At 37.4% G+C, this 19445-nt stretch overlaps 1 long non-coding RNA gene across 1 annotated transcript in view; it reads left to right on the top strand.

Annotated features, from left to right (window-relative positions):
* LOC139362536 (uncharacterized) overlaps nucleotides 1-19188 on the top strand; it is a 47267-nt gene extending 28079 nt beyond the window's left edge. Inside the window, exons 2-3 of the long non-coding RNA XR_011621669.1 lie at nucleotides 15494-15709; nucleotides 18711-19188. This is a non-coding gene — a long non-coding RNA (uncharacterized lncRNA). The remainder of the gene's footprint in view (nucleotides 1-15493; nucleotides 15710-18710) is intronic.
* Nucleotides 19189-19445: the final 257 nt, after the last annotated feature.

Below are 19445 nucleotides of genomic sequence, written 5' to 3'. Positions count from 1 at the left end.
TTTCTCATTGACTTTCATTATTTAATAAGGTCACCAATATAATTTGTAGAATGTATATAAATTTTTTTCTTCTAGGACTTAATAAGTCTGTGTTTATTTTGGATGGGAAAAATGGGGTCCATTTATTTTTATTCTCTGAATTTGTCTTTGTAAAAATGTTTGCCAACCACAGGCTTAAAAAATGTCTATTCTTCTGTTAGTGACTCTGTGCAAGTGAACATGGTTACCCAAGTGCAGATTCAGAAAGAACAGCTTAAAAAGGGAATTTGAAAGGCTGCATGTTGGGGTGGGTTAGAGGGCAAGTTACAGAAATTAGGACTGGCTGTCCACAGAGTGTGAAAATGGCAAATAACTGACCTTTCCTACACAAAGAAGGTCTGGAGACATATTATGTGGCCCAGGGAGCAGGCAGACAGTAGATTCTGATGTTCTCAATGATGCATTTTGTCTTCCAGCTTTAGCTCTCTGGATTAAGCCACAGTTTAAGTTCCATATTCAGAAAGGGCTAATAGCAGAGTTTGAAGAGTCCAATGGTGAAGGGAGGAGACCGGCTGCTGGGCATTCCCTCCTAGGCTCCCATTGGCCATTTGGTACCAAACAACAACTCCTTAAACCCTTCTCTTGACTTTTTGATTCTTCTTTATCCTTCGTTTTCATTCCTTACCATTCTAGCCTCTATGGGACCAGAGATGTAGCAAAATAAAATGAGCATTTGGGAGCCAGAGTGGATAATAATGAACTCTTACATTTTGAAATGAACAGCACTTAAGTAAAAGCATTATCAATGTTCAATATAATGGGAGAGTAAATGAATATATGGTTTATCTGGTTATTCCTTTCTTCATGCATATAAAACTCACATTTGCATTTTTTTCTTTTCTTAACAAAAGTTCTTCATTGCCAAAATTTTACTATGTTTTGTGCAAATTTAAAGACAATTCTTAATAAGCAATTAAATTTCAAGTTTACAAGTCAGTGGTCACACAGAGCTTTCTTCTGTTCCTTTTGTGTTTGGCATATATTGGGCATCTTTTGGGAGCTGTTATACATGCAAAGAATACTTCTTCTGGATGAATAATGAACTAGTACCTGCAAAACCACCCAGTACACTGTAATTATAAAATGGAAGCTCATAATTCGTGCATGGACCACTTCTTTTATGAGTTACTTGACTTTCTTTACAAATTTTCTTATTGTAGAGGCTCTGTCTCCTGGATCTACCTTTAATAACAGTGATAATCATAATAACTGTAATAATACAGCATTACTTTCTAATTAAAAAGAAAATTTCTTCTCAAAAGCTCAAAGCACTTCACAGACATTATCTCATTCATTCTCATAACCTGTCTGGGCTGCTTGTTGGTCACTAGCAACATCACAGTAACAAAAGGGTCATATTCTACTTCTTAATACTCTTATAAGGCCAGGATGGCAAGGGGAACCTTCAGACTTCCCAAAACCTGGAGGAAACTATTTGTCATTTCTAAGAAGTCTTCATTATGCAACTTTAGACATCAATAATGAGATACAAACCATGACTCGCCACCTGCACCTTGATGGAAAGGAAACTTTTAATGGTTTTGGCATGTACTTATGATCCAGCACCTCCGAGGACACAATGATTTGCAATCCCTTTTTTTTTTTTTTTTTTTTTTTTTGAGACGGAGTCTTTCTCTGTCGCCAGGCTGGATTGCAGTGGTGCAATCTCGGCTCACTGTAACCTCCACCTCCCGGGTTCAAGCAATTCTCCTGCCTCAGTCTCCCGAGTAGCTGGGATTACAGGCATGTACTACCACACCCAGCTAATTTTTGTATTTTTAGTAGAGATGGGGTTTCACCATGTTGGCCAGGATATTCTCGATCTCCTGACCTCATGATCTGCCCACCTTGGCCTCCCAAAATGCTGGGATTACAGGCGTGAGCCACCTCGCCCAGCCCAATGATTTGTATTCTGTGTCAATGGAGAGCCCCCAAGGGGAAAAATTCACCCTAATTGCTAATCACCTGCTATTGCTACTATTTCACAATGTGGAGCCTAATATGTTGATCAGTCCTCCAACATCGAGGTGAGCAAAGTGTGGCTCATAGACCAAATCTGGCTAAGAATGGTTTTTATTGTTTTAGATGGTTACACATAGAGAGGTTATATGTCATTACATAGTATCCTAGATTTTGCCTCTTGGTTCCTAAAGTTTATAGTGTTTACCATGTGATTATTGACTTAAAAATTTTGCTAACTCCTACTCTAGAGGATAGGACTGACGTACAGAAGCCTGTACTGTCGGAGGTGAGCAGATGGGTCATGCATGAGGCCTCCCAGAAGCAGTCGAGAGAGTCCGTGAAGCTGATTTATAATGCAGTTGTTAACCTGGTGGAAAAGGATACATGATTGTTTATGCTCTATATGCCCATTCAATTTCAGTAAATTTTTTTTTTTTTTTTTTTTTTTTTGAGATGGAGTCTCGTTCAGTCGCCCAGGCTGGAGTGCAGTGGCACGATCTCGGCTCGCTGCAAGCTCCGCCTCGTGGATTCATGCCATTCTCCTGCCTCAACCTCCTGAGTAGCTGGGACTACAGGCGCCCGCCACCAGGCCTGGGTACTTTTTTGTATTTTTAGTAGAGACGGGGTTTCGCCGTGTTAGCCAGGATGGTCTCGATCTCCCGACCTCATGATCCACCCGTCTCGGCCTCCCAAAGTGCCGGGATTATAGGCGTGAGCCACCACGCCTGGCCAAAAATTTTTTTCTTTGATCTTAATTATAAATTTTTCCAGAAAGCTTATTCTGCATATCTCTAATATGGCTGTGCTGAGTGATATTTCTTTGTTTCCTCTTGAAGGTCTTAAGAGGTCTTTAAACCATTTTACTGCCACACAATTGCTGAGATAGTCACACTTACTGTGTTTTTAACTGTATGTCTTGCTTGTGTCTGACTGCTTTTACTAGAAAAAAATGATTAAAAGCGTAGCCAAGACACATCCTGGAGATGTTTACTAGTGTTTACAGTCAGTAAATAAGCAATGGGTGTGTAAGTGTTCTAATGTTCACATGGTGCCTTGCTTTTTATAATCTCTGTTTTGGATTAAGTCATTGCCTAAACTCCAAGGCATTTACTATTCTGAAGCTGTTTAGAGACAGAGGTTGATAAGGATCCCCAAAAAGAGGACCAGCTGGTTGATGGACCTGGCCTTCCATGGTCATAAAAGACTATTGGGCCATTTTTTCTGTGACTCAGCCTGGCACTGACCTCTCTGGTCTCTTAGGTCCCCATATACCTCTAAGGTTGGAGTTTTCATTGCTTTTTTTCCCATCATGTACATTCTTTCTCACTATTCACACAGTTAGACCCAAAATATGACCAAATAAAAGAAGAATTTGGGGACCAGCTAATATTGAATACTTTTATAGTTTGAGATCAGCCTTATTTTAACAATGACTTTACAGACAACAGTGGGAGAGTGATTTTTAGGCCTGATTTTAGGATTTTGTGTTCTGTTGGCTGCACCCTAATTAAATAAAGCTGATCTCTGGAAATAAAGAAAAGACAAGGTTGAACACAAGTACCTCCCGCACAGTTGTGCTTAGAATGTGAGTATGATGCAACAGCAAAGTCAGTCTTACTTATGTGCCTGGATAGTGAATACCATGGAATACTTCATCTTGTCCCCTCCTGTGTTACAGAGTAGAAGGTATGAGGTGATATGCAGCTGCTGAAGGAGTAGTCAACAGACTGAATCAATTTTATGTGATTTTGAGAATCATGTTGGCTGTAAAAAGGGATTAAGCTCCACTTATGGCACCCTGTAAACTCAGATAACATATTTGATGGTGTTGGGAGCAGGCCCCCCAAAATCTGGCCATAAACTAGCCCCAAAACTGGCCATAAACAAAATCTTTGCAGCACTGTAACATGTTCATAGTGGCCTTAACATCCAAGCTGGAAAGTTGTGGGTTTACAGGAATGAGGGCAAGGAACACCTGGCCCACACAGGGCAGAAAACTGCTTAAAGGCATTCTTAAGCCAAAAACAATAGTATGAGCGATCTGTGCCTTAGGGACATGCTCCTGCTGCAATTAACTACCCCAACCTATTCCTTTAATTCGGCCCATCCCTTCATTTCCCATAAGGGATATTTTTACTTAATCGTATATCTATAGAAATAGTGCTAATGACTGGTTTGCTGTTAATACATACAAGGGTAAATCTCTGTTCAGGGCTCTCAGCTCTGAAGGCTGTGAGACCCCTGATTTCCCACTTCACACCTCTATATTTCTGTGTGTGTGTCTTTAATTCCTCTAGCACCACTGGGTTAGGGTCTCCCTGACAGAGCTGGTCTCGGCAGATGGCAACAGATAACAGAAGACAGGAAAGTTGTAAAAATAATTACTGGAAATAAATGATAAAGTTCTATTTGAAATTTTAAACAGTAAGCTTTCATATGACACCAAAGGCATAGGTAATAAAAGAAAAAATGGATATATTGAACTTAAAATTAAGAACTTTTAAACATCAAAGGACACTATCAAAAAAGCAAAAAGATCACCTAAAGAATGGGAGAATGTATTTGCAAATCACATATTGGCATTAATATCTGATATATAAAGAACCTCTACAACTCAACAGCAACAAAAATAGCAAACCAATTCAAAAGTGAGCAAAGAACTTCAATGGACATTTTCCAAAGAAGGTATACAAATGTCTAATAAGCACATGAAAATATACTCAATATCATTAGTCACTAGGAAAATGTAAATCAAAACCATGATGAAATACCACTCCATATCTACTATGATGACTATAATAATAATTTTAGAAAAAAAAAAAACAGAAAATAACAAGTACTGGTGAGGATGTGCAGTAACTGGAACCCTTGTGCATTGCTAGTAAGAATGTAAAAGGGTGCAGCTACTGTGAAAAACAATTAGATGGTTTCTTAGACATCAAAGATAGAGAACTACCGTATGACCCAACAATTCCACTCCTAGGCATATATGCAAAAGAATTGAAAGCAGAGACACCAACAGATATCTATATGCCAATGTTTACAGCAGCATTATTTACAATATCCAGGAGGTAGAAACAACCCAAGTATTTATCAACAAATGAATGAATCAGCAAAATGTGGGATATACATTCACTAGATGATATGGTTTGGCCTTATGCTCCCAGCCAAATCTCGCCTTGAATTGTAATAATCCCCACGTGTTGTGGGAGGGACCCAGTGCTAGGTAATTGAATCACGGGGGTGGGTCTTTCCAGTGCTGTTCTTGTGATAGTAAGTCGCAAGAGATCTGATGGTTTTATAGATGGGAGTTCACCTGCACAAGCTCTCTTGCTTGCCACTATGTATGACATGCCTTTGCTTCTCCTTTTCCTTCTACCATGATTGTGAAGCCTCTACAGCCATGTGGAACTGAGAGTCCATTAAACCTTTTTCCTTTATAAATTACCCAGCCTCAGCTATGTCTTTATCAGCAGCATGAGAATAGGCTAATACACTAGATTAAGTTATAAATAGTAATGAAATTTTGATATATGCTACAACATGGATGAACCTTGAAGATACTAGGTTTAAGGAAATAAGACAGATGTAGAAGAACAAATATTGAATGATTTCACTTATATGGAGTACCTAGAATAGGCAAAAGAAAGTAAAATATAAGTTACCAAGGACTGGGGGTAAGTGAAAATGGGACCTTACCAGTTAATAGGGACAGAGTTTATGTTGGGAATAATGAACGGGTTTGAATAAAAATAGTGGCGATGGTTATACAACATGGTGAATGTATTTGATGCCACTGACTTGTCCACATGGTTACAAATGGTTAAAGTGCTAGATATTTATGTTATGTATATTTTACCACATTAAATAAATTATAAAGTAATCTTTACTATTCACTTTAGCACTTGTCTTCTGTCACAGAAACGATTTTTTAATTCCTATTTTGGGCTGCAATCTTATCACTAAGAAAGTTGTTTTCTAACTTGAAACTGACAGCAAAGCTGCCTGAAACAGCAGCTGTGATGCTGCACTCCTCTCCGGGAAATGGAACCTTGTCTGTAGTTATAATTTCAGCACATGTGAACTGAGCTTGTAATATGTGTATTATAGAGCAGAGCTACAATTCATCTTAATGATGGTATGTGAAAGAACATCTCGGCAGGGCACCTTAATGAAATGACAATTGGTTGAAGACTTAGAAGATTAAAAATACCCAAGACTTTCAGAAGCCATATCTATTCTCATTTGGATCCTTTAAGAGATAGTGTAAAATAATGCTCTCTGCCAAACAATGAGAAAGCTTATAGAAAATAGAGTAAAAATCCTTTTAATATAGTTTTGAGGATGCATCCATTAAAAATGTCTAATCAGAAAAGTTAAATATAAGAACCAAATTCTCAAGTTAGAATATATCATAGAGACACCTTTCTGAAAGAAACTTATTTAATAATGGCCTGAAATATTGCTCAAAATACTTAGATTCTCTTAATGTAAAATACTTAGACATTATACATACATTCTTTCCTTTAACCCCAAGAACAGTCTTATGAGGCAAGTGGTAGTAAATCCACTACACTGATGAGAAAACTCAGAGATATGAAGTAAATTGATCGGAGTTCATAGTAGTTAAGGCTTCACTATGATTAAGACATAACTAATATCATCTAATAGATAATCATCATGTTGATAATTACTATAAAGAGAAAAATTATGTCAGGTAGAGCCTCCTTTCCTAGGCCCAACATATCAAAAAAAGACAGGAATCCTGTATTCTTTCCCTGGCTCAATTATACTGGATACCTTGAGACAACTTCCCTGCTCCAGTTTTTCACCGAGTTACCATTGAGTACCTGCTTATTTCAAGTACCGTGCTAACCATCTTTACATGAGTTATGTCTTCTAACTGATTCAACCAATTTTTGTTTTCCTTGTGCATAGTTAGCAGAAACGAAAAGTATAATACTATCCTATGTGAATGATGATATGCCATTGTTGACTGATAGCATTACATACTACTATGATATATTATTAACCAATAATATTCCTTGAATTTTTAAAATATTAAATGTATTCACCAATCTTTAAAAAGTTTAAATTCATTATTTCAAAATTGACAAATTATTTTTAAATTATTATGCAATAGATAATGAGAATCACATTATCTCATATTGTATTTGCCAATAACTGTGACTAATGTTTGTATATCTTTTTTTTCAACTTTTGTTTTAGATTCAGGGGGTACAAGTGCAGGATTGTTAAATACGTCTATTGTGTGTGCTGAGTTTTGGGATACGAACGATCCCTCATTCGTATCTGTTTCTGTTTCTGCATACCAACAATGCATAAGTATTGCTTTTTCCACAGCTTTGCCAACATATGTTGTTTTATTGACTTTTTAATAATAGCTATTCTGACTGGTGTTCAATGGTATTTCATTGTGGTTTTGATTTGCATTTCTTTGATGATTAGTGATCTTGAGCATTTTTCCATATGTTTGTTGGCTGCTTGTATGTCTTCTTTTGAGAAGTGTCTGTTCATGTCTTTTGCCCTTTTTTTTTTTTTTTTTTTTTTTTTAGACCAAGTCTCACTCTGTCTCCCAGGCTCAAGTGCAGTGGTGTGATCTCAGCTCACTGCAACCTCTGCCTCTTCGGTTCAAGGGATTTTCCTGCCTCAGCCTCCTGAGTAGCTGGGACCACAACACACCCAGCTAATTTTTTGTATTTTTAGTAGAGATGGGGTTTCACTGTGTTAGCTAGGATGGTCTTGATCTCCCGAACTCATGATCAGATTTTGGCCATTTTTTTAATTGATTATTTGGTTTTTTGTTAATTTAATTGTTTAAGTTCCTTGTAGATTCTAGATATTAGACCTTTGTTGGATGTGTAATTTGCAAGTATTTGTATATCTTTTCAAAAATAGGGTATTCTGGAAACTTTCTAACATTCATATGACCTAGTGAATTACAGCTAAAGGCATCCTATCAAGTGTATTCTTAAAGTGCCAAAAATGTAGCAAAAATACATAATTAAATCTACTTTGAGTTCATCTTGTGCTTTTTGTAGAGCCATGATTTAGTATATAATAAGGGACCTAGAAACAAATATTAGCATACAATTATAATCTTGTGGATAGGCTGGGAATTTTATCTAGAGGAAACGAGTTAATAGTCCAGGATTTAAAGTATAATCTTGTCCTACTGTGCACTGTGCACTGGTAAGCCTTCAGGTTTTACTGAAGCCAGCGTACATGGAAAAGGGATTGCTTGATTCTTGTATTGTTCTCTATATTAAGGCAGAATAATTTGCCTTAAACTGTTTTTATTATACTCCTTTGCCTCTTTCTGTTCTTCCTGGCTCTGACTTCATGACCCAGATCTGCCTGTGCCCTCACCTTGGCTCTCATGCTTTCTCTACAGCATTGCTTCTGCTTTAACCTTCTGTTGCCTTCTCTACCATAATTTAGGGTTTCCCCTGACAAGTGAAGCCTGAGTCTCTTTGCATTAAGATCCTGTATGGCCCTGTTTAGACCCTAGAGCACTATGATTTCGTACTTTTATCAGCATAGTGCTACCTGTGGGTTTGTGCTGTCCTCTGAGCAGAATCTAGATGTGCTAAATATAATTGTTGTGATGTCATTGTATCATAGTTATCCTGAACTCAACATCATAAATGAAACAACTTATTTAAAATCAGATACTAACACTTAATCTTCAAAGGAGAACGAATTATTTTTACCATATTAGGTTATTTTGTTAACAAATACTCACAAACACAAAATTATGAGTTGTCGGATGAAGTGGAAAACTGGATTTTGACGGCCACTATATCATCTGGGAGACCAGTTGAAAACTAATGAATTACTATGGTCAAAGGACTGAGCATAGTGTCTGTGCTCAATTTCCTACCTGGCTGAGAAATCCTCTCTTCTTGACTTCAGTTATGTTGCAAAGATTAAGCTTAGTAACAATGGTTAGGTGTGATGGGTAGCTATAAAATTTGGGGACTAAAAGATTCATCATACTGATTGAGAACTGAAGAGTAGGTTAAAGATGAGGAGACAATGGTTTAAAGTAAATATGCAGCTGCTCAATATGATCTTGGAGAAATGCTGATGAGACCTCAGCCCCTAGGGAGGAAGAGAAAAACACAGATTAACTTAGACCAGTGCTTCTCAATCAGGGGTGATAGTTACCCCCCAGGAGACATTTGGCAAAGCCTGGAGATATTTTTGGTTGTCACAACTGGGAGCATGGGGCATATGCTACTGGCATCTAGTGGGTAAAGGCCAGAAATGCTGATAAATATCCTGCAATTCACAGGACAACCCCACAACAAAGAATTATTCAACCTGAAGTCCAGCATTGGTGCCCAAATTGAGAAATCCCAGTGTAGAGAAGAACACTCTGAAGCCATCAGGCTGGTATTTCAATGATACAGTTCAAACAAAGAGCTTCATGTGAACACAGCTTGCAGAGTATAAGTAGAACCTGGACCATGTATTGTCGTCTCTGCTGTTTTCCTTTTCTCTGACATATTAAATCTACTTAGTAGGTATAGTGTCCTTTGTGATGTCTCTATTCACCATTGGGTCAAAATCTTATGAACGTTTCTAAAAAAAATCAGTCCCAATAAAAAGTGGATTACCATCTCATGAACATTCTCTCCTAGATATCCATATATTTTCATAGGGGATAAAACATCAAGAGTCACAAAGAATGAAACTCTAATCATGGAATCTAAGTCCGAGCAGACTCAGTGTAGAAGGGTTGGGTTTGAGGGGAGAGGTTAGAGGGGGTAGGGCTGGCGCCTCTCCCATATGAGTGACCCTTTTCTCCAATGAATATGAAGTTATCCCGTACTAACTTTAAAAGTGATATTGGGCATAATATTTCCAAATAGCAGCCAATGGAAGGGACATCTATTAAAGACCACAGTCATCTGCAAACAATAAACAGCCTCAGAATAACTGATTTCTTAATAATAGTAACATCACCATTTTGATGAAAATAGCAACTATGTACTTTTTCTCATTAATTCTTTAAAATATGTAATTAGGGAATGTGATTTACTTTTTAAGATTTCTATCCAAATCAAAGCATTGAGAGGCCCCTTTAGTTATGTTAAGTGGTCTGTTGTTCAAAACAAGTGATACTACACCTCTGGACTCTTTCTTTCTTTTTTTTTTTTTTAAGATGGAGTTTTGCTCTTGTCACCCAGGCTGGAGTGCAATGGCATGATCTCGGCTCGCTGCAACCTCCGCCTCCCAGGTTCAAACGATTCTTCTGCCTCAGCCTCCCGAGTACCTGGGATTACAGGCATGTGCCACCATGCCCAGCTAATTTTGTATTTTTAGTAGAGATAGTGTTTCTCCATGTTGGTCAGGCTGATCTCGAACTCCTGACCTCAGGTGATCTGCCCACCTCAGCCTCCTCCCAAAGTGCTGGGATTACAGGCATGACCCACCACGCCTGGCTCAACCTCTGGACTCCTGTGCTCAAGATGTTATATTCTAACATAAAATAAGCTTAAAGTAGCAAATATGCATATAACTATAGAAACACATATACAAAATATAAAATGTTAAAAATTAGAATGGTTATGAAATTGGCATAAAATAGAAAAATGAAGTGCATAAATATTTTGTGATTTCTAGGGCAATGGGGTTCAAAATGCCTCCTGCTGAGCCTGATCCTAGAGCTACGCCATGGAAGCATGAGGAGAGGAGGGAGGTACAAGCTGGATTAGCACTGCCTTTATCTGTTTTGTATGTTGTATTTTGACTTTTCATGTAAAATTTTTTTTGGAAAAGCGATTCAGTTTAAAACACTTGAAAACTGATATTCTAGGGTGTCTCCAGTGGGGAGAATATACTTCAACAATTAACCCTCAAAGACACTTAAAAAGATCCTTAATTTGTTTGAAGTTTTAGAATGAACATACCACAAAAAGTTCAGAGAGATGGAAGAAAATTAAGCCACGCAGTTTTACATGTCTGGTTTGTTGGTAATAACTGGAGAAGCCCCTAATGGAAGACTCGGTTGCTCTTTCATCTGTGTTATATTCCAAATCAGCTCAGATAACTTAATTTTCTTAACTTACATGTGTATGCATCTGTCTTCTCCACAACACTCGGCTCCTGCAGGACTTGGTCATGTTGGCTCTGTTTTTGAATTTCTAGCACGACCATAGTGACACACACATTACCAAGCCCTCAGTGTGTGTTTGTTGAACTGAATTTTGTCATGAAACAAGTCTAGGTGATCATACTTCTGCCTTCATGTAGAATCCAAACAACATTAAACACTGTCGCTGTTTTTCCCCTTTGTTTGGAAGACTTGTCTCTTGGCCAGGACAAAGTGCAACTTGTTTCTCAAAAGATAGAGGTACTTTTTTTTTGTTTTTTTTTTTCAAAATTCCCTGAGGAAAATACACTGCAAATATGATTATTTAACTTTTTCTGTATTTAATAACTAACAAAGACAGAAATCAACATTTCTCAGTCTAAAGGACTTATCTTTTCATACCCCAAAATTGGGGAAGCACTTACACATGTAAACAAAATAATGGGAAATAATTCTGCACATGATGAGCAGGTTGATGAGAAGCAAAGCAGTTTCACAATTTTTAGTGAAAGCAATGAAAGCCTAGGTAATTTTAGGGGTTTTGGGCCAAGTTTCAGGTTCACATAAACTCCACACCCCAGGTGTACAAGTCTCCCCAAAAGGAGAAAAGGACTACCACCACCAAAAAAATGTAGGTTACACAAATCTGCATAAACCAAAACTAATAAATTTCCACAATTCTAGAAATATGACTACTTATTTTGTTTCCTTTTAATATTTGTGGGAATCAGATAAAGTCAACCAATGTATCCTGAAAGTATAATTTTTTGAAAATAACATGATTCAAACTTATTTACTTATGTTACAGGACTGTAATCATCTAAAGCAGTAGCCTGCTGTTCGTGCTAACAGCCACAGAGGCTGAAACTTTATGTAAAAAGGATCATGGAGACTAACAACAAAGAAAAATATAAATAACATGGAAGAGAAAGGATAGTCTCAGTTTCTATTAGAAATATGCTGCAGTTAGCCTCTAGGAATTTGAGATTTCCATAGCATGCTCTGAAATGTATAACCCTTACATTCACTGGCTGTTACTCTTCACCTCTTTCCTAGCTTTTGTCTGTGTTTTACCCATTTCTGGCTTCATTCCCCACCCTCTTCTTTCTATATTTTCCCTTCCATCTCTTGCTTGAGCTAACCTGTGTTTTGTATTTCTGCTCATTCAAACTCCATCATGAAGTCAAAACACACACACACACACACACGAAACGCACAAAAAAATACAATTCCAAAGAGTTCCTACTCATAATGATGATTACTCACTCACTTGGTCTCAACACAAATCTTAGTTTTTCTTCTCAGCATTAAGAAGCGGATTTAGTTATGAAAGTCAGACAAGGATTTTAGTCCATTAATAAAATATCCAAAAGGGACATATGCAAGGTATACTGAAACACAAAAAACTATATAACAAATATTAAAATCAGGTAATGGGAACACATATTGGCAATATACATTTTTTCTCCTTATAAAAATAATATATAGTCTTATTGAAAATTTAGAAAATGTAGCGAAGTATAAAAAAGAAAATTAAAATCACCAGTAATCTTACCACTAGAGATATATTCAATGCTCGTCATTTGTTATAGTTCTTCCAACCTTTTTTCCCTACATGATTATATACATGTATAAATACACATATTTAAAAATAAAATTGGGAACTTATTCTATATATATAGGTACACATACACATATATTTAATTATACATTCAAATGCATAGGTAAAATTCTTTAAGCAATTTTAAACATCCTAGAATAAATTGGCTTAAAAAGAGATTTTTTAAAAAGCAAAGCAGAACAAAACATACTTCTGAAGGAATTTGCTATGTATCCTTGAAGTATAGCTGTATCACTGTGATTGGTTAAGAAGCTATAGCATGGGTCTAGAATGGCGTTGCTAATGAGATAAGGTCACGAGTTCAATCTCTGAATGGGTGGGTTTAGCATCACACTTACAGAAGCTCTATTTCGTGGCACCAGAATACACCCCAACACCAAACAGTGGTTTCATAAATGCAAACTATTGCTCAAGAGATGGGCACCCTGAGCGTGTGCATGGCTAGTTAAATCCAGCATTTTATAAACCTACGTGGGATCCAGAGCCCTTAATTTAGAGTGACAACATTTCCCATCCTGAAGAATTACTATCCCACAGGACACACTTTAGGAAATTTTGATTGTAGTATTTAAACATCCCAGTGTGATAACATATGAGGATACTTTTGATCTGGTATCACCTAATTTTAGAGACCTCATGGGGAAAAGCCTGGATTCTGGAATTAGATAAATTTGAGTTTGATACCTGTTCTGTTTCTTATTAGTTGAATAGCTGCATACAAGTTACTTAACCTTTGTAGCCTTGTTTTCCTCCTCTGAAAAAGAAACTAATAATAACAAGTTTGCTTGTTGTAGTTGTGAGGATTAGAAACACTGTAAATAAAGATTTATCAATATTAGCCTTCAGTACATCCTGGATGTCATCTTTATTGCTGCTGTTGCCCTTTCCCCCACATCTACTCTATTTCCCCATACAATCCCTCTCCTGGAGCCTAGTGATTCCCCACAAGCATCCTGCCAAGCGTCTGCAAGGTATGCCACCCCATTTTGACAAATGTGCAAACTTAATTTTTGTTACAATAGAATGTGCACTGTGTTTTGCCATGGCCTGTCAGATGGAATGTTCAGCTGGGAGGATGTGGGGTGTCCAGTAAGAGGCTAAAGCAAGTGTACTCTAAAGTGAGATTTACAAGCCTACAAGCCTCGTGAGTACACCTCATCAGGGAAATAAACTACACTACTCCAACACAACCACATTGCTGAAGAGGAACCCTTTGTGTGGTGAGATAACTGTGGGCACTTTTATATATGCTGAGAAATATTCTATACAGGAGTACCAGTTGGGTTACGATTATTGCTGATTTGTTTAATGTCACCATATATCTTTTTATCCCTTAAAGAGTGCTACCCACAGTTCTGGGGTGCTATGAAGGAAAGCACTTGAGAATCACTGTCCTAGTCACTTCAATCCACTTATGATCCCTGGACACACCAAGCTCTTTCTTGCTTCTTTGATTCAGATCAAAACAAACATCAAAAAGCAATTGAAAATAAAAACTCTTCTTCTTGTTTGTCTGGTAAAATCTTACTTTCAGCACATGCCTCAAATATTTATTTACTGTCTAAAATCCAGGGTAGGGGCAAATTATAAATAGTAACCTAGAAGATAGAAGACAAATACGAGAATATAATAATACTATAAAAAATTTAGAAACGATAGGGAACTTGGGGAATAAAATAGATTTTCAAAATATGAGTGTTTAGACTCAGTGCATGGTTCTCTGTGACAGAATTTACACATTACTGGGTCCAAAGAAGCAAAAACACTGCTCCCCTAGGGACTGTGGCTGCAATGTTTAATGAAACTGCGCACAAGAAGTGTCAAGGCACTTCAGTTCATTGCCCAAATGGGATGTGCTTCTCCCTTTAGTGGGTAGGGAATATAGCAATGGCCTGAAGAACATGGACCCAGGACAAGTTGTTTAGTTTTTCTAAATTAATAATTCTTGAGAACAAATCGTGAAAAAGAAGAACAAGTCCTGACTTCAAAAGTTACACCACATGTTTTACATCTTTGTTAGTTATTTCATTGTTTAAAATGACCACTCTAGTGTAATGCTGAAGTCATTTCTACTGTTCTAAGCTCATGAAGGCTGTCATGGGTCTTACAGAGAAAACATGTGTGTTATATACACTTCATTCAGGCATGAGTTATAGTGCTGTTGGCTGTGAGTTCAATGTCAATTAATATGTATATATTAAATAAGGTGCCTTTAAACAGAAACACACATAAAACAAAGTTATATATTGATAGATTGATGAAAATCCTGTGGCCAGAGATTCAAAGGAACTTAATCTAATATTTCTCCTAGGAGCAATGGTTCAGTATTTGCTAATTCAGTGTTTGTAGTGACTTGTATAGAACATAATTATTGTGAATAACATGAATGGACTGTATTTCCACATACAGTCTCCCTGTGGCCCTATGCAGTTCACAAAAGTAATCATTTTGAGTGTTCCTCAAAGCCTGCAGGTCCTTTGACAGTCTAGCAGGCTCAGTCTCACCTTTTCAGGTTTGACAAGCTGCTATGGATTGAATTATGCCCCTCCACCCACACCAAATTCATATGTTGAAGCCCAAACACACGATGTGATGGTATTTAAAGATGGGGCACTTGGGAGGTAATGAAGTTTAAATGAGTTCTTCAGGGTAGAACCCACATGATGGGATGGGATTAGTGCCCTTATGATAAGACACCACAGAGAGTCTGATTACTTTTTTTTCTCTCTCTCTCTCTCCTCACACCCCAGAAAATAAAGCTTGTATGAGGACATAGTGAGGAAGGCAACCACCTTTAACCCAGGGAGACATGCCTTAGCAGACATTGGCTCCACTGGCACCTCTATCTTGGACTTTCAGTCTCCAGAAACATAAATTCCTGTTGGGTAAACCACCCAGTCTACGGTATATGGTTATGGCAGCCTGAGCAGACTAAGGCAGAACAGGATCCCCACATAAGCAACCAAGTAAGAAGTTCCAAATCTACAAATGTATGATATGTATGATTGTTGTTTCACTAAAAATGTATGAATTCCCTGTCTTCTCCCTTTTTTTTTTTTTTTTTTTTTTGAGATAGAGTCTTGCTCTGTTGCCAGGCTGGAGTGCAGTGGCACAATCTTGGCTCACTGCAACCTCCATCTCCCAGGTTCAAGTGATTCTCCTGCCTACTCAGGAGGTAGCTGGGACTACAGGTGCATGCCACCACTCCCAGCTGATTTTTGTAATTTTAGTAGAGATGGGTTTCACCGTGTTGGCCACGATGGTCTTGATCTCTTGACCTTGTGATCCACCTCCCTCGGCCCCCCAAAGGGCTGGAATTACAGGTGTGAGCCACCACACCCAGTCTCTTTCCCCTTTCTTGATCAGGGCCCAGGTAGGGTCAATCAGAGTGACAATTCAAGCCTGGCTAACAAATAATCATGCTAAACCCATGTAATTAATAGGATGAGTATGAAATGAAATCTCCAGATCAAGAGGCAAAGGAACTGAAGAAAGCTCACGTTTCTCAGATTTGTCTGTCAGTGGAAAAGGAAGAGAGAAAAATAAGCTAACATGCTGGGCTAGAATCTGAAAAGGCAATTAGGAGATATATCCCAGAATCCCAAAGAAAAATCATTTCACATTTCCACTGACCTGGATTAAAACTACCCAACCAATAAATATAGAGGTACACCTTTTTCTCCAAAAATAATAAACATTTTTTTCTGATTATAAAAGGTAAGAATAATCATTGTGAAAATTCAAACAATGCAAGGAATCACAGAGGTTATCAACTGAAACTCCATCCATAGGAGATAACTGTTGTTTACATTTTAGTGATCATTCTTCCATATAATCTCAAGAATATGTCCCAGATATCAAGAATTATAAAGCACAATAAACATTTCAAACATATGCATAAGATTTAATTGCATTTACAAATCATAACTTATTTTTAATCACTTACGGAAAAGCAATTAGATTTTTCCCTTAAGCAAGACTGCAGTGAATAACCCCATTTGTGCATCTATGTACACTTGTGGAATTATCTTCTCTGGCTAAATTTCTAAAAGAATTATTGCTGAGTCAAAGTAAATGTATATTTAAATTTTAGATATATATTTAGAAAAGTAATCCTTTCCTAAGTCTGTCAATGGCATTGAGAAAATTTAGTGTGGCTCAGGTACTGTGTTTGAACTAATAGACTTGTCACACTCCTCATCTCTTTGAGTTTTCTGGCCAAAAGGAAGTCTCTGATGTCTGTGGTATGAAAGACATACCATTTACATTGGCCACCATTTACATTGCAAGTAACTTTCTCTCTACAATGCCTATGCCAAAATTCCAAGGGGCCTACTTTCTACCAAAGCCTTATTCAATTATGAAAGTCCAGCTAATACACAAGCTGTGAATACAGAAATATCAGTAATGAATTGAAAACAGCCTTGCAAAAGATGTCTTAGCCATTTCTAAATTCATCTCATCTTTACTCATAATTGTTTGTGAATATAATACATTCCAAATATTTGTTTTAGGTATTTAAAGTTCTAAAATTTTTGAGTTACCACAATTTTGTATTTTCAACACCCTAACATAAATCTCCACCTGGATGTCCTATAGGCATGGTGGCTCACACTTGTAATCCCAGCACTGTAATCCCAGCAGATCACCTGAGGTCAAGAGTTCAAGACCAGCCTGGCCAACATGGCAAAACCCCATCTCTACAAAAAATAAGCCAGGCAGGGTGGCACACACCTATAGTCCTAGCTACTCAGGATGCTGAGGCAGGAGAATCGCTTGAACCCAGGAGGCAGAGGTTGCAGTGAGCTGAGACTGCATTAGTGCATTCTAGCCTGGGCGACAGAGTGAGACTCTGTCTTAATAATAATAATAATAATAATAATAATAATATTTAAGTGGATTAAATGTATCATGGGCTGCCACAAAAACACATTATTACTCATTTTCACAATTCCGCATGGTAAAAATTATCTCATTTTTATAGATGAGAAAACCAAAGTTCTTCAATAAATGATTTGCCTAAGGCCACCCAGTCAATAAATGAAGGGAAGAGAAACTATTACTATTAAAACCCTACTATATGTTAGTTGTTTCATATACCTCTTTTTTTCATGTAATCCTCATAGTAACCCTGTGAGGTAGGTGTCATCTCTAATGTTTACATGAAGAAATAGGCTAGAAGGGTTTCCCATTCATTCCCTTAGTTTTCTAGTACATAAGACAGAGTGCCAGGCACACGGTAGGCAGAAGTGAATGAATACTTGAGTGAGGGTGCCCCTCAGCAAACTCTGGACTTCCACATAGACACAAAATAACCACTTAACTGTCTCATCAAACTTCTTATTTTGGTCCAACTTCATAAACAATCTTCAAGAAAAATATCTTACATTTTTAGGTCTAAGAAACAAAAATTTAAAAAAATACAAGTGATCACTTTCAGCTGATGCCTCTCAGCTCTTTGAGAGCAGTCTCCTTGGTAAAGAATTATGGTGGCACTATATGGATGGTGGCAATGGGGGGAATAAATAGTAAGTATATTATCTTAGTACACATTTTCCTCTCAAATTTCATCTTAAAATAATTGCACATTATTTATGAATTTCAAAATGTTATTTCATTATTTCATGATCTCCATAACAAGTAAAGACTAATGTTCTAAAGAAGATAAATACGACAAATAATTTCAAGGCCAAATGTACGTCGCTTCTAGATTAAATTTGCAAATCTATTCATTTAGTATGCTCAGTTGGGAAGATGGAGATACAGACTTAGTCCCTTAAGTGACCTTTCCCTGAGAAATAATTAATTGGCATGTGCTAGGCTTTGTTAAAGAAAGCAAACACCCTTCATGAATATGAATTTAATGCCTTTGAAGCACATAGATCCAGATTTTTTTAACAGTCTCTCCCTTCTTTTTAGACTTTGCAGTTTTGAAAAACATAACAAAATTTTGCATTATTTCTGTAGGTTTTCACAAAAAGCTTCTGGAACCAACCTTCGATTGATGGATTTCCATGAACAATTATTGGAGCTATGACTTTTGAGCAGGATGTTTAGAATGTGTCCGAAATGAGCAATATCTGAAGAACACTTGATTCCCCACCTCCACTCACAGAAGCCAGACAGAGTTTTAGACAAAACGAGATGCTTAGTTTCTGCAGCAGACAGAAACATAGATTGTTATAATGTTGATATTTAACACAGAATACAGATAAGGCAGGGAACATTCCACCTTCCTTGTCTTCTTCTCCTGAGGGGCAAAATGCAAAACCTGAAACTGGAGGACACGTTTGGGAGCCTATGGGAGAAAACACAACACACAACCACAAAATGGAAGCATTCTGGGAAAACTCTTGATGTACAAGAAGTTTTAAAGCTGTTGAAATCTACAAATACAATTCTTTAAATGTCTGGTAAAAAAGCCTTAGATGAGAAACAGAAGGATAGAGGGAGATGATTGAGAGGGAGATGGAAATGGGGAGGTGAAGAAGGGAAGGAGGGGAAGGAAGGAGAAGAGGTAAGGGAGTCACAAAGGAAGAGTGACAGAGAAGAAAGTTAACCTTCATGGAGTGTATTGCATAAGGCAAAAGGTGTGGTAGTTATTATTTGCCCAAACTATTGAAGACAAATGAGTATATCTCCTGATGAAAAAGGAGAGAGATGGGGCAGGGGGTGTAGAAAAGAGAGAGGCGGGAGTGGGGA

The sequence above is a fragment of the Macaca nemestrina genome, chromosome 4 (genome assembly GCF_043159975.1).
Source record: "Macaca nemestrina isolate mMacNem1 chromosome 4, mMacNem.hap1, whole genome shotgun sequence".
Classification (NCBI taxonomy): domain Eukaryota; kingdom Metazoa; phylum Chordata; class Mammalia; order Primates; family Cercopithecidae; genus Macaca; species Macaca nemestrina.
Note: the sequence above shows the minus strand (reverse complement) of the source record. Positions and strands in the feature narration are given on the sequence as shown.